At 36.7% G+C, this 20,210-nt stretch overlaps 1 protein-coding gene and 1 long non-coding RNA gene across 14 annotated transcripts in view; both read right to left on the bottom strand.

The window, feature by feature from the left end:
* The window catches only part of MECOM (MDS1 and EVI1 complex locus), a 635,653-nt gene that overhangs the window by 461,379 nt on the left and 154,064 nt on the right, over nt 1–20,210 (bottom strand). The gene's annotated exons all lie outside the window — the stretch shown is intronic.
* On the bottom strand, nt 11,920–15,559 carry LOC138424255 (uncharacterized). The gene is made up of 2 exons (XR_011250713.1): nt 12,497–15,559; nt 11,920–12,225 (listed from the first exon to the last, which is right to left on the bottom strand). It is a non-coding gene; the product is annotated as an uncharacterized lncRNA (long non-coding RNA).

Raw genomic sequence — 20,210 nt, 5'->3', positions numbered from 1 at the left:
CAATATTTGAGGAGATCATGGCTGAAAGTGTTGCAGAATTAAAAACAAAACGATAAAACCCCATGAACACCTGAGTCATAAACAGTATCAAAAAAGAAAAATCCAAACCCAAAGATATTGTAGCAAAACTTCAAAAGATCAGAGATAAAGAGGAAAATCTTAAAAACCTTCAGAGAGGAAAAGGCAGATTACTCAAAAAAGAGAATAATCAAGATAACAGAAATCTCTCCCCAACAACCAGAGCTGCTAAAAAAGAATACAGAAGTATCTTCAAAAAATGTCAAGATAAAATAACTGAACCAGGATTCCATATTTAAACCATAATTCAAGGGAGATATTTCCAAACTTACCAGAACTAAAAAAGTTAACTATCCATGAATTATTGCCAAAAGAAGTATTAAATTTTATCAACATTGGGGAGGAGGGAGAAAGAATGAGATGCAAGAACAGTAGTGCAAATAGGCCAGCAAGACACACATCTTCTAAGAAACTACAACTAAAATTCTAGTAAATAATAAAAAGAGAGATGCAAGTTAATAGCTAAGACATGAGAGAGATCAGAAGAATGGCCTAAAAAGTACCAAAATCTTTACCTTCTGTGGGAGGAAGTTAGCAATACTAAGCATAGACTTTTTAAGAAAAATTAAAAATTATAATGTATGTGAAGTATAGAGTATACTTAACATTAAGTATACTTAATGTATGTTAAGTAGATGAAACACAAGAGTAAAAATACAGAGTTTTTCTAAAATTCTCTCCCCTATGATCTTCCAAGCCCATCTACTATCTTCAGAAGAGACAAAAACATCTTAAAACTATAGACTTGACTTCACCATCTGTAAAGGGAACAGTGTAAAATTTTGAAATCAGACAGCACTCAAGCATTCACATTTTATAATTTTTTAAATAATATTTAATAATTTGACAATAGAATAAGGGAACAATGCTTAAAATAGCGAATAAAAATTTAGGAACCTTTTTATAATATCAAAAAGTCTACCAATGGAAACTATTAGAAGATATATCTGAAAGTAAAATAAAACTAGATAAAGCACCATACAGTAAATGTCAATGATAACATTTGGCTGTGTAATTCCAGGACAGCCATGAATTAGGCAATATAACATGCACACATTCTTCTATGTTCTCTAAGCTTGATGGTTTTTGCCTAATCATACTTTTAAAAATCTCAACAAATTGTTAATTATTCAGTCTATGAATACTGTACACAGATGAAAGCTGTTCATGTCTAAACCAATAGACAAAACTATATTCTAAGAGTAAACATATAGAGAAGAAACTCAATTCAAAATTAGAATGTTAAATACTTCAAAATAATAATGGTATTTGTTTCTAAGTGACATGGTTGTGGATATTTTATTTTCCAAACTTTCTAATACTCTCTATAATCAATATGTATTATTTTATATTGCTTTATCATGAGGCAAAATAAATGTTTTAAATTTTTAAATGTCCACATGAATTCAACTTTGTATGGGTTCAAATTGATAAGCAGTTATATAATGTTAAAGAAGGCTTCTAAAATCCTACATAATTCATCTAATACACAAGCAGTTTTACTTGTATGGCTATTAGGTTTAATTAATTATTATTATTTAATTAATTATTCACCTAACCAAAAGTCAACATGTAGCATAATGTGCTTGCCATAATGTGCTTGCACAGACGGGAAAGAATCTGCCTGCAAAGCAGGAGTAAAAGTGAAAGTGAAATCGCTCAATCGTGTCCGACTCTTCGCGACCCTATGGACTGTAGCCCGCCAGGATCCTCCATCCCTGGAATTTTCCAGGATAGAATACTGGAGTGGGTTGCCATTTCCTTCTCCAGGGGATCTCCCCAACCCAGGCATAGAACTCAGGTCTCCCGCATTGCAGGGACTCTTTACCGGCTGAGCCACCAGGGAATCCTGAGTTCAATCCCTGGGCCAGGAAGATCCCCTGGAGAAGGGAATGGCTACCCACTCTAGCATTCTTGTCTGGAAAATTCCATGGGCAGAGAAGCCTGGTGGGCTACCGTCCATGGGCTTGCAAACAGTTGAACACAACTGAAAAACAAATTCTCTCACTTTCACTTTAGGTTTAATTATTATTATTTAATTAACTCTTCACCCAACAAAAAGTCAACATGTAGCATAATGTGAGATTACATACTTGTTGTTTATAAAAAACCAGGACTCAATCTAATTATATAAACTAATCTTTTCCACTCACACATAAAACATTTGTGAAAACAATAAAGGCCCAAAGGGACTAAAGAAAAGTTCAAATAGTCCAAGGAAAATCAATATGTTCTTAATTGAAACAGAAATTAGGTTAAAATTGGTCATCTTCCAGGCTTTCTTATAGAACTGATAAATTTGTCCGTGGAATCTTCAGGAATATAACTTACTTCTCTCTCTGTTAAGGCATATACTAAAGTACCTACACAATTAGGCCCCTCCTGATTCTATAAAACCACTCATTCAGAAGTGTTATTCTCAAATTTCCAATAATAACTGAGTAATCTGGACGTTTGCTTAGAGTTTGAATATACATGCCTGGGTTGAATCAAGCATATTAATCATTCCATTCTACAAACTCTGTATAATGTAATGAACACTAACAGACTTTCCATTTCCTGTATCTCATTTTTATTTTATTATACCACAAGGGCTAAAGACCAGAAAAGAGACATCTTAATTTTTTAAAAGGTAGTGGAAAACATGGCTACTGAATTTCCTAATAAAATTACTAAAAGCATTTACACTCAAATTATAGTTATGTTTTACTTAATATTTTTATCCTCACTTTAAAAAAAAAGAAAAGTCTCTTATTAAAGGCCATGTTTTTACTCAGTTCTGGAATACTCATTTGGACCCTGCGAATAAAAAACTTTTAAGTGCCATTTCTACAAATTCCTGTTACTATATCTGGTTCAAGAAGCAAGTCTGTTGTTAACAAGATGAAAATATTTCCACATATACCACTGACAAGATTTTTAATGACCAGACTGGTCATTTACCTACTTTCATTATTTAAAATCTCAAAGGATTTACTCATTTTTGATAGATACCTTAGAACTCATTAGACTTAGCTGGAGTTTCTCTGATCCTCAAAGAGACAATGAATTCAGGATTTTAATTAGAAAAACTGGTTTCCATGACTGTACTCAAGGCTTTACTTTTTTTTTTTTTAAGGCTTTACTTTTTAATGTAAAATTATATTTAAGGATATCATGCTGCTCAGAATTAGCTACATAACATGATTGCTGGGTAAGCCACTACAAATTGAAGATCTGCATCACTAATTCAATAACACTACCCAATAGCAAAAATGCCACTGGATGCATTAGACTTTACTAAGCATCACCACATATGTCACACAAAATAATATTCACAAGTTGTAGGAAAAGCAACATCATTTATGATCTTCAGTTGACATCTGTTGTTTACTTACAGCCCAGGACCTACTTCTCTTTCCTAGAGTGCTCTGATTTCCTTCTGAGGATTTACCTTATATCCACTGGACAGACATGGAACTGGACTCAGAAGTTAATCATCTTCCGAGAAGTTGGCACATTAGCCTAGTCAGGCCAACCTCTGGAGTCTCTCCTGTGAATCCAAATCTTAAGCAGAGAAATAAAGACACTAGAAATATTTAGAGGTCTTCATTTCAGCAGGAGAATCCAGATCAGATTCTTTCTGCTACAAGACCTACTGGAATTCTCCAAAGCTCTGAAGATACTATGACTACTTCTCCATTTCCAAGCCTGGTTTTCTAGCACTCCATCAATTCTATGTACTCCCTATACCATTCCAATAAATTTTCTTTTCCTAAATTAAAGCAAGTTTCTGTTGCTTCCAACCAGAGAACCCTGAAATGCCATTTTACACATGAAGCACCTGAAATGCAAAAATGTTAAGTAGTTTTTCCCAGGTTGCTCAGAAGCAAAAGAGTGATAATCTCATGATTCTTAATCCAGTGTTCTTTGCACTCTACCACAAAGATAAAAATAATACATTTTTTACTGAAATATAATTGATTTAAAATATTATATTAGTTTCTGGTGTACAGCATAGTTATTCAGTATTTTTATAGATTATACTCCATAAAAGTTATTACAAGATAATTGCTATAATTTCCTGTCCTATAAGCATATCCTTGTTGCCTATCTCTTTTATAGAACAGTTTGTATCTCTTAATCTCATACCTCTATCTTGTCTCTCCCACTTTTATTTTTCCACTGGTAACCACTAGTTTATTTTCTATATCTGTGAGTCTGTTCAGTTTTATTATGTGCTATCATTTGTTTTATTTTTTAGAATCCACACATAAGTGCTATCATCTAGTATTTGTCTTTCTATGTCTGACATTTCACTAAGGCTAGTATCTCTAAGACCATCCACAGTGCTGCGAATGGCAGAATTTCATTCTTTTTATAGCTAAGCAATATTCCATTGTATATAAATCAGATCTTCTTTATCCATTCGTCAGTTCATTGACACTTAGGTCACTTTTGTATCTTGGCTATTGTAAACTGCGCTACTGTGAACACTTCAATGTGAGTTTTTATCCTGAATGGATGATGAATTTTGTCAAATACTTTTTCTACCTCTATTGAGATTATCATGTGATTTTTATCTTTTCTTTTGTTAATATAATGTATCACATTGATTGATTTGCAAATATTGAATCATTCTTGCATGATTCCTGGAACAAATCCAACTTGATCATGATGTATGATCCTTTTATATACTTTTGCTAATACAGTATGCTAATAATCTGTTGAGGATTTTTGCATTTATATTCATCAAAAGACAATTACCTGTAATTTTCTTTTTTCGAATGTCTTTGTCTGATTTTGATATTTGGGTAATGGTGGCCTCTTAGAATGAATTTGAGAGTGTTTCATTCTCTTAAATCTTCTGTAATACTTTAGGAACAATAAGCATTAATTCTTTATATGTTTGGTAGAATTCCCCTGTAAAGCCATCTAGTAGTAGACTTTCATTTGCTGAAAGTTAGTTTTTTTTTAAATTACAAATTCAATTGCACTTATAGTGATCAGTCTGTTCAAATTGTTTATTCTTGATTCAGTCTTGACTGCTGTGTTTCCAGAAATATGTCCATTTCTTCTAGGTTGTCCAATTTGTTGACACATAACTGTTCATAGTATTTTCTTATGATTACATCTCTGTAGGGTCAGTTGTTGTTTTTTCCTCTTTAATTTCTTATTTTTTTTTATTTTGGTCCTCTCTCTTTTCTTCTTGGTGAACCTGGCTAAAGGTTTATCAATTTTATCTTTTCAAAACACCACCTGTTGGTTTCATTGATCTTTCCTATTGTTTTTGTACTCTCTATTTTTTTTATTTCCTCTCAGATCACTATTATTTCCTTCCTTCTGCTGACTTTAGGATTTGTTCATTCTTCTTTTCCTAATTCCTGCAGGTGGCAGGTTAAGTGGTCTGAGGTTCTTGTTTCTTGAGGAAGGCCTATATCTCTATGAATCGCCCTCTTAGCACTGCTTTTGCTGTGTCCTATAGATTTTTCAAGTGTTGTATCTCCATTTTCATTTGTCTCAAGGTATTTTCTGATTTTCTCTTTGATTTCTTCATTGACTCATTTTTTTTTAGTAGCATGTTGTTTCATATCCATGTGTTTATGCTTTTCCCATTTTTCTTTTTGCAATTAATTTCTAGTTTCATATCATTGTGGTCAGAAAAAATTATTTATATAATTTGTATCTTAAATTTCTTGAGACTTGCTTTGTGACCTAGCATGTGGTTTGTCCTGAAGAACATTCGATGTGCATTTGAAAAGAATGTGTATTCTGCTGTTTTTGGATTTATTGTCCTGTAGATATCTATTAAGGTCATCTGGCCTATTGTTTCATTTAAAACCACTGTTGCCTTATTGATTTTCTGTCTGGATTATCTGTGCAATAATGTAAGTGGGGTGTTAAGGTCCCATCCTATTACTGTATTATTGTCAATTTCTCCCTTTATGTCTGTTAGTATTTGCTTTATATATTTATGTGTTTCTGTATTGGTTACATACATGGTAATGAACATAATATCCTCTTGTTGTATTGATCCTTTTATAAAATAATTCCCTTCTTTGGTTTTTTTTATAGCTTTTGTTTCAAGTCTGTTTTGTCTGAAAATATATGAATTTGCATGAAATATCTTTTTCCACCCCTTCACTTACAATGTTTATCTCTCTTTAGTTCTGAAAGTGAGTCTTTTGTAAGCAGCATATAGAAGGATCTTGTGTTTTTTGTCTAATTGGCCACTTTACATCTTTTGATTAGAGCATTTGGTCCATTGACATTTAAAGTAATTATTGATAGGTATACACTTATTGTCATTTTATTACTTGTTTTCTTATTGTTTTTATAATTTTTCTCTGTTCATTTTTTCTTGTTGTTTCTTTTCTTGTGATTTGATGGTTTTCCTTAGTAGTATTCTTATGTTTCTTTCTTTTTATTGTTGTGAAACTATTGTAGTCTTTTGATTTGTGGTTGCTATGGGGTTCAGATATATTTATTTATAACTACATCTACTTGTTTTAAGCTGGCAATCATTTAAGTTCAAATGCTAAAAGGTTTCCTTTTTTTTTTACTCTCCACCCTCACATATTGTGTTTTTCATATCATATTTTACATCTTCACATTTATCCCTGTTTATTGTAGTTAAAGTTGCTTTTATCATTTTTTGTCTTCTATTCTTTGTACTGGCTTATTTCAGAGGTTGATCCTCAGTTCTTACTATATATTTGCCTTTCTTAATGGGACTTTTCCTTTCCTATAGACTCTTGTTTCCTTTCTACTTAGAGAAGATCCTTCAACACTTGTTTTAGGGTAGGTTTAGTATTGATTAACTCTCTTAATTTTTGCTTGTCTGAGAAGCTGTTTATATCTCCTTCAATTCTTAATGATAATCTTGCTGGGTAGAGCATCCTAAGTTGCAGATTTTTCCCTCTCAGCACATGAAATGCAACATGCCACTTCCTTTTGGTCTGCAAAATTTCTGCAGAGAAATCAGTTGATAGCCTTATAGAGATTCACTTGTATATGATTCTTTGGTTCTTCTCTTGCTGCCTTTAGAAATTTCTGTTTAACTTTTTCCATTTTAATTATGATATGTCTTGGTGTCGGTTTGTTTGGGTTCATCTTGTTTGGGACTCTCTGTGCTTCCTGTGCCTAGATATATGTTTCCCTCTTCAGGTTTTGAGAGTTTTCATTCATAATTTCCTCAAATACATATTTGATCCCTTCTCTCTCTTCTCCTTCTAGGACCCCTTATCATGCAAATGTTGGTACATTTAAAGTTATCCTAGAGATATCTTGGGCTGCTTTCATTTTTTAGGTTTGTTTTTCTTTTTGGTGCTCTGATTGGATGATTTCCGTTATTCTGTTTTCCAGATCACTTTTGTGTTCTTCTGTATCACTTACTCTGCTATTCATTCCTTCTATTGTGCTTTTTATTTCAGCTATTTATTGAATTCTTCATTTCTGATGGCATCATTTTTTTATTCTCTAGTTCCTTGTTAAGGTTTTCACATTTTTGTGTTCTTTATCCTAATTCAATTAAGATTTTTATTACCAATGCTTTGAATTCTTTATCTGATAAATTATTTGTTTCTGTTTCATTATTTATTCATTTTTCCAGAGGTTTTCTCTTGCTCTTTCAAGTCAGAACAGTTTCCAAGTCTTTTCATTTTCTTTAACTTTCTCTGCTTCTATGCATTTAAGTGAAATAGTAACCTATTTCAGTTTTAAAGGGATGTTATTATGTAGAAATGTCCCTGTACAGACTGCATTGTCCAGTGCATTTAGTGGGAAAGCTAGATTTGACATGGATGTAAGTCACAACTTTCCTCAAGGTCTTCTGGCAGCTCTCACCTTTGTAGGTGGTGGGGCTAGAGATAGAGGGGGCCAGAGTGTTCATTCAGCATGGGCTGGGACACATACCTCAGCTGAGGCTGTTGCAGGAAGCTCAGCAGCCTCAAGAACAGTCCTTTCTCCACCCTACCTCCAGGGGAAGTCAGCTCCTCATGAGTGGAGTACAGACTTCCCACAGTCCTCCTGTTAGTGCCAGTGGTCCTTTACCAGCCAATGGTGCTCATCTCCCTCGCATAGGACCCCAAGACTAGGGCAGCCAGCCTGTAACTCTCACTCCTCACTCTCCAGATGGATGTCCATCCTTTTTCTCTAAATCCCCTCCCAAGAGCACAGGTCCTGACTGGATCACTTTTCTTTCCTTCCAGCCCAATCACTTGGGTATCTTCCTCATAGCCTTAGTTGTACAGGGGTCCTTCTGCCAGTTTCCAATTAGTTTTCAATGAGAATGTTCCACATGGAGATTATTTTTGATGTGTTCATGGGAAAAGGTGATCTCCATGTCCTCTTAACTCTGCTATTTGGTCAATCTCCCATCCAACACTTCTTTTAAATGGAGCTTCATTTTCCAATGGTGAAATTGTTTTAAAGTTTAAAATCATTACAAGAATAGCTTTAAACAAAAGAAAATCTAATTTTGGATAGCCATAAGTATCTTCATAAAGCTTTTAGAGAACTATCATCCATTTCCTTCAGTAATACTTTCAGATTCTTATAAGGAAGACCTTATATTTTATTATGTACTCCAAATATTGGGTTATAATGCCCACTACTAACAGTCTGGCTTTTCCAAATACTTCTCTCCTAGATTCAAACATCATATAAAGAAAGCAAAAAGATACAGCAAATTAAGTGAATCAAGAACACTAACAATAATAATGAATAGCATTTTTTGATTACCTACCATATGTCAGGCAATCCATTGGCCTTTTTATATGTATTAAGTGCTATTAAATCTTCACAACAGCATTGCAAGGTCAGTACCAATATCTCAATTTAAAATGAGTGAACAGAGGCTTAACAATGTTAAGTAACTTATCCAAGTTCACATAACTGAAATATGATAAAACTACCATCTAAGCCCATATTCTTTCCATGAATACCATATATCCCCTTAGAATACTAACGTGAGACATTAAGAAATAGTCTTATCCCTTTAATTTTCAAAAGCTTAGACAAAGAGAAGGTTGGTAATATCATAGACTCTGTGATAACTAGCACTGCAAAAATCATAATCAATAGAAACACTACATCTATATCCAAAATTTGGAAAGTCACAAGATATCCACGTTAAACAGAGAATCTGAATATTGTGATATTTGAAGATAACACTCACCCTCACTTGATGTCAGAAAAGGCTTACATTTTGGAAAAGTCTAGAAATCTTGCTTTCAGGTTTACAAGGGGAAAAGTACCATCACTTTCTCTCCTAGATTTCTCTGCCTTCCTGCTACATTCCTCTCCAAAAAGTTTAGCTTATATCAATCAAAATTGCCATTTTAACAGATGTGCATCTCAAACTCAATATCGCACTCTTTACAATGGCTACATAACCCACCTGTGAAGGCAAAATAGTTGTTATGTGGAATATGTCTTTAAAACCTTTAGCAGTTGAGAAAAAAAAAAAGCGACACACCTAGCCTTATTTTTTCCATCTGGATCCAAAACTTCAGTTCATGGGCAAAGTATATGGTATTTGTGTTGGCAAGAAGAAGTGTGTGATTTCAAAACACCATCTAGTAGTGCTGTAACGTAGCCCACAGTGCTAATGAGGCATGGTGGTGAATATCGTTCTTGTAATAGTATCAATTGTTTCAATATGTAAAATCTCTTTAAAGCTATATATTGAACCTATACTTATGTCTAGCCATCCTAAAATTGAATCCTACAAGTTACTAACAGACTTAAGCTTACAACCATCTCTGAAAATAGATCAAAAGGCACACCCTGCTCAAGATGGCTCAATAATGTCCTTTTCTGGGAAAAAGTGAGGGCAGTTCTCAAAAGAACACTTTTTTAATTGAATGATTGCACAATCTAATAGAGGGATTGCCCAGATTTGGTATTTGATGAGGGAAGATTCAACCTTGCTAGATTACCCTCACTTCATCTGGAGCTCTGTCCCCAGGAGGATGTTAAAATCAAACAACCAAGAATTATATCAGTACAGTGCTTAATGAAGATGTCCTGTAGTGGAATTTAAACAAATGTGAATGTACTTACATTTCCTATTTGATTAATTGCTATATTCCTCCTAAAGAAAACACTTTTCAGATACCTTGAGAGATTAGATCATGGCTAACCTATACATATTATCTGTACATACTATAGTTCTCCTACATGTTATCTTCAGATAACATCACTGAGAAGAGCTCACAAGCCAAATTTCACACTCACAAACACATACTTTTTTCATATTTCATTATTTTTTTCAATACATACCCAACAAAATGATCCCCATCACCAACCAGCCTGGCTGCCTAAATAATATTTGTAAGATCCTATCAATGATGGTGATGGCAAGTGAACCATGAGGCAAGTTTGTCAATTCTGCCTCTTAAGGTTGGGATGTGACCTTGTGTATCCACAGTATAATTTTACCATTTATATTGTCTAAAGGAATGCCACCATAGAGTGATTTGTGGCCACAAAACTCCCCTAACTACCACACTCTCAACAGAAGCATATAAGTAAGACATGGAAGAGTGGCTGGCCAACTGCACCTGCATTTTTGCATCTGCAACTAAAAACTGATCCAAATGGAAGGCTACACCCATTAGGTAGAGGTGTGGGGAGAAATTGGGCCATGAGTGTTCTGTAATATAGTACAATTTCCTCTATGCTGTGAAAAATAGAGATTAGACACAAGAAAACAAAAAAAGTCCAACTCCCTCTATTTATTACCTCAGGGTTTATGTCAGATCTGGCAATAAATTAGTGAATAAGATAAGATTCTAGGTATCCAAGGATAACATACGTTGGGGTTCTCAAGGTAAATTTAAATAAAGTCAAAATCCCTCCCTAGTCCTAGAGCAATTTTTTTTTGTTTTTAACCAACATGGAGTATTACATGCCATTATCAAAGGCATATCAAAGCATCACACAGCTTAATTCCACGTTTCCGTGTTTGAAAACATGGTCACCTTTTGCTGGAGGCGAGAAGGAAAGGAAGGCCGCGATGCTCTTTGGGGGCTCCAAGGAAGCCTGTATTTCCTCTTCATCAAAACCTGAAAATAAGGGCTCTTTCTCCATCTTTATCATGAAGGTGGAACTGTGGTCCTTGAAAGTCTCTCGCTGCCTTCTTTCCTGGCATTTCTAGCCTCCCATCAGTCAGAGGAAAGAGTGCCCCCACAGGCCATCATTAACCTGCCAATTCTGCCTCCAAACAAGGAGGACAAGAGCTCACTAATTTGAAGATCAAAAAGCCACTTGTCCATTATATAATTGGAATGAAAGGCAAAATGTTGCCGTTCTGAAGAGCACAGTAATTACTAGCTGTTAATTGCTCTCTCGTGGTGGCTCACTTTTAATTAAAAAGAACAGCTCGTTGCAGGCCGATAAGCAATGGTGGAGACCAGCGGTTTAATCAACAAAGCAGAAAAATTTGTTTCTGCCGTGGCCAACAACTGCTTGAGAAGTCTTCAGATGTCCAATTGAGATTAAAAACTGTCTATTTAGTGCAGTCAGATTTTATTTTACCCAAGGAAATGACTATTTGAAGTCTTCCAATGTGAGTGTCTCCGCCACATCCCCGCTGGTGCCGTGGGGACTAATCACGGACTGGGGTTGTGATCACTCAAGTAAAGAAATTTAGCGACTTTCCTCTTGACTTCATCATTCTTGGGTAATTGGCCTGTCTGAGGTGAGTACTTTTTTTTTTTTTTTTTAAGAAAGCGCTTTAAAGTATGGAAGGCCCACAGACTGTGCATTTAATTACTGTTCATATTTCATGCAGTCAAACTGAATTTCATTTAAAAAGAAAATGATTTACCTATCTTAAAGAGGCCATATATGCTCTGCTTTGTTTTTTTCTTCCAGGGGTTATACATTTACATGCCCCCCAAAAAAATGTATTTAGGGCATCAAAGTTAATTCTGTAAGATGCTTCTCTATCTCTTCCTCTTTCATCTAATAGCCACAAATGACAGCTATCCTTAGGAAGGGCTGGGGGATACTCCCTGGAAAAATAATACTACATTTAGTTAAGAAGGTTTCCTAGGTTAAGTGGGGTTACTTGGCCCTAGTTTGGGTCGTATTTCTCCAGTTGTGAAGTGCATGTCCACTCCACGCATCTTTTCTTCTCCCCCTTATTCTAGGTTGTGGTAGCTGGAAAGCCATTTGTTTTTTTTTTTTTTTCTTTTTTTCTTTTTTTTTTTTTTTAATTTTTTTTTTTTTATTTTTTAAATTTTAAAATCTTTAATTCTTACATGCATTACCAAACATGAACCCCCCTCCCACCTCCCTCCCCATAACAACTTTCTGGGTCATCCCCATGCACCAGCCCCAAGCATGCTGCATCCTGCGTCAGACATAGACTGGCGATTCAATTCACATGATAGTATACATGTTAGAATGTCATTCTCCCAAATCATCCCACCCTCAAGCCATTTGTTTTTAAATTTGCATGTGCTTCCACTTAACTGTTCCTGTATGAGTCTCAAGCTATGTTTAAGTCTAGTCTTTCATCAGGGAGGAAATAACTGCTGTCTTTACTAATCATAAGAAACGCATCTCTTTGTTGTCTGGATTATATTAAGAATGTGCCTCAATCAAAATGCCAGTGATACAAACTGTTGGTCAAATATCTACCATACGAATTGGGGAAGCATTAGCACTAGTCATCCTGCACAAAATGGTTTATCACTTCAGCTCAAATGGTGCTTCTAAAAGCATCTGTTCCTTGCCAGCCACTAAAGCAAACTTCTCTATCTCCTAAACCGATAGCCTTAAGATAGATAGAGCCTACAAATAAATGAGTAAGTTAATTCAGGATAATGAAAAACTAACCTATTGTTTGCTTAATTTCATAGTCCTTATCTTCTCTTAGAAAACACTGCTGACGTCAGGCTGATGGAGACTGGTACTCCCTTCTTACTTCCATGCCAAAGTCACGTAGGCCTCCCTCCTGCCAGGGAATTCATCAACTGAGTCCTAAACTGCGCTTTCCTTAATTAAGGTGTCTGTTTTCAGAAAGTAAGGAAGGAAAAGAGAAGTTTTACTGAGTTTTCTTTTACCCTTCTTTTCATTTATATCCAAGAATCCACAGTCTACCACTGTGGAAAGAGTAGAATCCAATCTTAGTTTAAATCCCAACTTTATTATTTCTTAATGAGTAACCATGGGAAACATACTCGGCCTCTTAAATCTCAATTCAGTCCATGGAGAAAATAACTATTTTAAGAAACTGATGCCAAAAGTAAATGAAATAATATTTTGAAGATAGTAGCTGTTTGGTAAATGGTAGCTATTCCTAGGAAATGTTGGATACTGGTGATAGGATATCCATACTAAGACAAGAAGGGTTCCTCCCCGTGGAATCCTCTGTTTACTTTCAAACATGGCAGCAGGAACTGGAGAAGAAAACCCCAGAATCGTTTTGTCGAGTGTTCTCCATTTCCTTCCACCTCTACACTTCATCACTGCATGCTGCTACTGCTAAGTTGTTTCAGTCGTGTCCAACTCTGTGCGACTCCATAGATGGCAGCCCACCAGGCTCCACTGTCCCTGGGACTATCCAGGCAAGAACATGGGAATGGGTTGCCATTTCCTTCTCCAACACATGGAAGTGAAAAGTGAAAGTGAAGTCACTCAGTCGTGTCTGACTCTTAGTGACCCCATGGACTACAGCCTACCAGGCTCCTCCATCCGTGGGATTTTCCAGACAAGAGTACTGGAGTGGGTTGCCATTGCCTTCTCCCATCATTGCATACACACCATTAATTAATTTACAGTAAAATCTGGCATGAGGGGGCAGGACACAGTGAATCAATGAATGCCCCCAAGATAAATTTGATAGTAGATTCACTTTAATAAAAAGGTGGGAAGGCAAAAAAGACAACAGAAAATTGTTCTCTGAATTTTAAGTTTCAGAAAATTTTCCCCAGGATGTTAATGAGCAAAAGAAGAGCACACCACATGTGCACACACACACACACACACACACACATTTCTCCTGACATCCCTTACCACATCTATCAATCCTATAAATAAGTTTAGTGACCTTATTTATGATAAACCTGAGAGGAAACTATTTATATGAGCAGCATTATCTTTTAATTTAGGAAAGCCATGCAACTTGAAAAATAATGAAATTATTTTCTCCTAAAATATATATTGAAAAATTGTTGCCTCTTTGATATAATATTCCTTTTGTCCCTTCTTCTACTGGGAACTATTATGTGGCTTCTTTTCTTTCTCACTGATCGTTAAGAAGCTTTTAAAACTAATATTGAAGCCAACAAAAAATTAAATGTCCTAGATGAAGAATATTAGTTTTATTTTCAGTTACAAAATAAGTTGAAGCTCCAGTACTTTGGCCACCTCTTGCGAAGAGTTGACTCATTGGAAAAGACTCTGATGCTAGGAGGGATTGGGGGCAGGAGGAGAAGGGGACGACCGAGGATGAGATGGCTGGATGGCATCACGGACTCGATGGACGTGAGTCTGAGTGAACTCCGGGAGTTGGTGATGGACAGGGAGGCCTGGCGTGCTGCAGTTCATGGGGTCGCAAAGAGTCGGACACGACTGAGCGACTGAACTGAACTGAACTGAACTGATAGTCATCCTTTCTGTATACAATCATGGAAACATCAAGTGATGTAGTTGAAAGAGATTTAGAAGAGTCTTTTGCAAATATAGTCTAGGCCTTTAAAAGTTACAGAACAAGTACAAATAGTCACTAAATTTTATACTTAGATAGAAGTCAAAGAAAACTGCTACTGTGCCGCAGGACTTCATCTTCCCCCAAAGGCTGAGTAGCAAATGGTCCCCTATGTAAGAACAGAATTTGGCATTAGAAAGTGAGTGACCCAGTTATCAGGATCAGGCTCTACTACCAGCTCCTGGCTTGAACCTGGATGGATCCTGTCACTTCCCTTATGTGATGACTGATATAGAGAAACCCTGACAGCCAATTCAGTGTAAGGAGTCTATTTTTCTATAACTGTGTTGTATGCTTAGTCACTCAGTCATGTTCGATTCTTTGTGACCCCATGGACTGTAGCTTGCAAGGCTCCTCTGCCCAGGGGGATTCTACCCAGGCAAGAATACTGGAGTGAATTGCCAAGCCCTCCTCCAGGGGATCTTCTCAAGACAGGGATCAAATCCTGGTCTCCCACATTGAAGACAGATTCTTTACCATCTGAGCCATCAGGAAAGTTCTTTCTATAACTATCTTTTTTTCATTTTTGTAGTAAAATATACATAAGATAAAATTTACCCCTTTTAACCATTCTTATGCGTACAATTTAATCATAAACATTTTAAGTGTACATCACACACTGTACAAGTATTCATTTTAATGTGTACAATTCTATACATTCATATGTGCAATCATCACTACTGTTCATCTCCAGAATGTTTTCATCATTCCAAACTGAAACTCTATACCCATTAAACAGTAACTAATCATTTTCTTCTCCCCCCAGTTCCCTGTAACCACTATTCTACTTTCTCTCTCTATGCATTTGCCTATTCTAGGTGCCCCATATAAATGGAATCACACCTTACTCATCCTTTGATGTCTGGCTTATTTCATTTAGCATATTCTTTCAAGGTTCACCCATGCTGTAGCATACATCAAATTTTCACCTTTTTTTAAGTTGGATTGAAGGATAATTGCTTTACAGAATTGTGTTGGTTTCTGCCAAACATCAACATGAATCAGCCATAGTTATACATATGAAAACTTTACCTTTTTAAGCCTGAATACTATTCCACTATACAGATAGAACACATTCTGTGTATCCATTAATCTGTTGGTGGGCATTTAGTTTTCACCTTTTTAGCTATTGCTAATAATGCTACTATGAACCTTGATGTAAAAGTATCAAAGCGCCTAGTTTCGATGACAACTTTTGAGATTCAGGAAGAGTGTAAGCAGATGTAAAAGGCTATTGGTAGTGGTCTGTGAGCATCGAGCTCACATGTCCTGCTTAGAAAGTCAAGAAGACAGGTACAACATTGCTTGACTCACTTTGTACCATACCAACTACCAGAAGCTGCTCAACAAAGGTCTGATAATAACAGAAAGCACACTTGGCCTCTTTGGATCAATTACATGTTAAGCTTAAATCCTCTTATAGGGTGTGGGCAACCTCCTGCCCATGCACTGTGCTAGTTAAGGGCAAAAGCGAAACAATATGCTTATGCACAGGCTTCTCTGAACACTCAGCTTCCTGTGTCTACTCACGACACCCAGAACCAGCAGGTCCGGGATGACTGTAGCCAATTCCGATCACAGTGAACTCTTGGGCTCATTTCATGATTGGGATGTGGAGGGGGAGCTTTGTTTTCCTACTTCCTGTTTCTAATTTTCAGGCAGCACCTGTCACCAGCAGTCTTGACTTTCACAGTTTTCTTTTGAGTCTCTTGGCTTTTTTTTCCCATACTTGTTCTAAGGTTTATCAGAGGAAACACTTGCCCTCCCAAGGATGGCCTCCACGCTGTGACAGATTAATCCAAGTTGAGTGAACTTCCTTCAGACAGAGGACACTAATTATTATGAAGGCACTTAGAACACAATGCGAGCTGACATCTGACAGACCATTCCCTGCCAGCTCTGCATTGTCTTAATGTCAGACCCTGTCAGTTCCCAGCCTTAATTACATCCTGTTTACAAACATTAGGCCTGACTTCAGATGAAGCCTTAACAAAGGTTGACAAAGGTCAGGGTCACATCGCAAGGATGTTATCTGTCTGTACTCTCCTCCCGATAAACCAGAGGTAGAGGGCTGATTCGGGAGATAGCATTCAGGGCAGAAAAATGCACTGTGGTCACTGGAATATCTAATCTCTGTGGACACATTTTCATCCAATCTGCTAAGCACTGTGGCAGGCAGAGGGGCCCAGATTTAGAGGGCCAACTCGGTGCTGCTTGTTATCTGAAATCCCCTGAGGGCAGACACAGCAAAGGTGTTGGGAAAAACCTTCAGCAGGAAGGCGGTAGTCACCCTTTGCTACTGATTCAAGAAAAACAAATTCAAGTATTAAAAAGGAACCCCAGTTAAAATAGAGACTGTGTCAAAGATAACAAGCAAATTTTAACTAGTATATATAACCTGATTTTTTTTTTCATTCATTATTTTGGAAATGCTTTTATGTTAAATTCAAGTAGCAGATTTTTTTTCTTCAGATTCATTTTACATGCTAGACTTGTAGGTATCACATGAGACTTTCATTCAAAGCAATCAAATTTGGTTATCTATGAATTTTAATAGGTTATAGCAGTAATTAATAGTATAACCTATCTTTTTGTCTTTTAAATGTTGGCCTTCAGTGGTCATCTGCCAACCTCCATATTTTACAAATAGGAAGACAGTGGGATGAATCATTTAACACACTAGATCTTACAGTCCACTGGTGGCAAGGCCAGGCTGGAACCAAAGTCTCTCATACCTAGTCTGGGGTTCTTTGGAAGTAAACACTTAATTTTTTAAAGCATTCTTAAGGAGTCTGGCATCTAGGTACTAGACTTATTTAACAACTTATTCATTTTGCCTTCTCAGCCTTCTTTCCTAAAGATCTAAAGAATTTAGATTCTTTTCATCATATAGGTCCGAATATATAAATGTTTTTAACGTTCTTCTTTCAAATGCATTTCCTTAAGTCTTGTAATTCCCATAGTGCCCACAAAAGCACGCAGTAGATAATTTATATAACTGCTCGAGCACACCTTGGCTCTTCCCCATTATCAAGACTTCCGCTGTGCTAGCTCCGTGTCATTTTCTTCCTGAGTCCAGTGAGCTGCAGTCTGTTCAACAGGCTTGCTTCCTATATGCACATCTTGTAGAAGTGAGTTTAGGTGTATCTCTAACAATTTTGACATAATTGGGGGTTTTTTTGGTCTTTTTTCTTTTTTTTGGTGTGGACCATTCTTAAAGACTTCATTGAATTTGTTACAACAGTTCTTCTGTTATATGTTTTGGTTTTTTAGCTTATCTGTTCTATGTTTTAGCTTTATATGTTTGGGGATTTAGTCCATATGCCTCAACCAGGGATCTAACCTGAACCAAGATCAAACCTGTCTTTTGGAAGACAAAAGTTTAACCACTGGACATCCAGGGAAGTCCCTATCATATAGGTTTTTCAGGTCATCGTTTCCTAGAAATGGCCTCTTTGGGTGTCTAGTTCTTCCCTCATCAGCAACACTGCCTGCCACACCCCATGCCCAACACACAAAGACTCACCTTCAGGCCTACAGTTTAGCTCTCCCTCCCAAGAAGATCCCAGAACTCGGGCCCTACAGTTTCCATTTCTTGCCACCAGTGGGTAACTCTGAATTTTTTAGGCTTAATCCTAACTCTTCACTTCTTTTCTTCCTCACCTCTGTGAGAGATCTCTACACAAACACAATAAGCCTAAGAACAAATCATTTCCAGGGTCCCTATCCCAATCCTCCCATCTCGAAAAAAGAAACATCATTCTCCTGATCTCTAATTTTTAAACTTTGAGAGTCCTCTCTTGTCCCTACCTACTTCCTTATAGTGAAGCACCATGTCTTGTTCATTGCTTTGTCCGAAGTACCTGCTACAGTACCTCAAACATAGTAGGCACTTATTAATGCAAGGATAAATGAGCAAAAACAATGAAAGGATAAGTGAAGGAATGGACCAACTTGGTGAAATCACTGTGTCTTTGATAACTCTTTTTCCACAATAACCCAGCATTCTTTTCCACTTCATCCGTTCCAACCATCTTGATTTTTAAGGCTGTCTTCACCAGGAATCTGAATTACTAGAAACCATACTTGGTTCATCTGCCTTAATCTCTCCATCTAAATACCACCCCACCCCCAACTATGACTGGGCACAGATAGTAGCGCTGTACCAAAACTGGTGCTTGACTCTTACCTAAAATACAGACCCCTTACAACAATCCTATCAAATATTCTAATTTGTTATATAAAAATGTCAAGTAGCTCTAGGCCCCAGTCCAATTCCTGACAAGTGTGACTTATTCTATTACCCCAGGATGACGATGAAATGCTGTTAACTATCATTTGACTCCACTTCTCTGAACAGGTGTGTGCCCCATAGCATTCTGTGGTCTAGACTAGAGTTCCTAGCTTATGAGAGATTATGTCATTTGGGACTGAATCCAAGACTTGGCTTAAATAAAGACATATTACTGCCTTGCTGCACATGCATCCGCCACATTCACAGAGCGAAGGCAGATGAATCTGCCCATCAAATGTAACACAGAACTCTCTGATGACAAACTTGACTTATGGTAGTAAAATTGAGGTTACAGTGAAATTGAACTAAAATCCCTAGGTGTTATACCACTTTAACTTGCTTCACTCACTGTGATGAGCTACATAGTTCAGAAGGCGGTAGTTAATGCAGGTTAAACAGTTGTGTCCTAAGATATTTCCACCATGGAGCTGTGAAGTTTGTGTTTGTTATGTCTGCCAGCTAGTGGCTGGAATGTCCAGTAGGAATTTCTCTCAATTAGCAAAGGGAATAAAGGCGTGTTGGGGGCGGCAGGAAAGGAGGAGGGCCAAGGGAAAGATGAATGAAAAACTGAATTCTTTCCTGTAAAACCTTGAGGAAGTGTGATAAAGCTGGCCTTTTGGCATGCATTACATATACATTTTAGTGCTAAGTACAGTTTAAAGATGGACAATAATCATCTGTTATCCGGGTAACGCTGACATGTTAATGGTTCTGTTTGCAAGTCTTAAGACATGATCAATAATTGAAAGCTTTAAAAACATCAGGCACACCTGCAACTTCTTTTCACAACTGAAAAATAACTGCTTGCTCTTTTTTCAGATGGTTGTTTTATTTTCATTGCATTTGCCACGTCAGTCATACGCACAACTCACTCTCCCATCAGAATTGGGTTACAGCCAGTGGCTAGCGCCTCCGGAAATACAGACCTAATATTTCACAATAGCTCTACAAGGGTCTGCAACCACATGCTTTACTAACCCAAACAAGAAAATCTAATTTTAGTGGGACAGGAGTTGAGAGGGTCAGAAGGAAACCATGTCAGTAATCTAGTACATACCTTTATATTTGGGGGTATGCGAAAGTTCAGTGCTTAAGTGAACTTCCAAATTCCTAGTACGCTCACAATAAGCTGTTTAA

This window comes from Ovis canadensis, chromosome 1 (assembly GCF_042477335.2).
Source record: "Ovis canadensis isolate MfBH-ARS-UI-01 breed Bighorn chromosome 1, ARS-UI_OviCan_v2, whole genome shotgun sequence".
Lineage (NCBI taxonomy): Eukaryota > Metazoa > Chordata > Mammalia > Artiodactyla > Bovidae > Ovis > Ovis canadensis.
The sequence above is the reverse complement of the archived record's forward strand: the minus strand, read 5'-3'. Positions and strand labels throughout refer to the sequence as shown.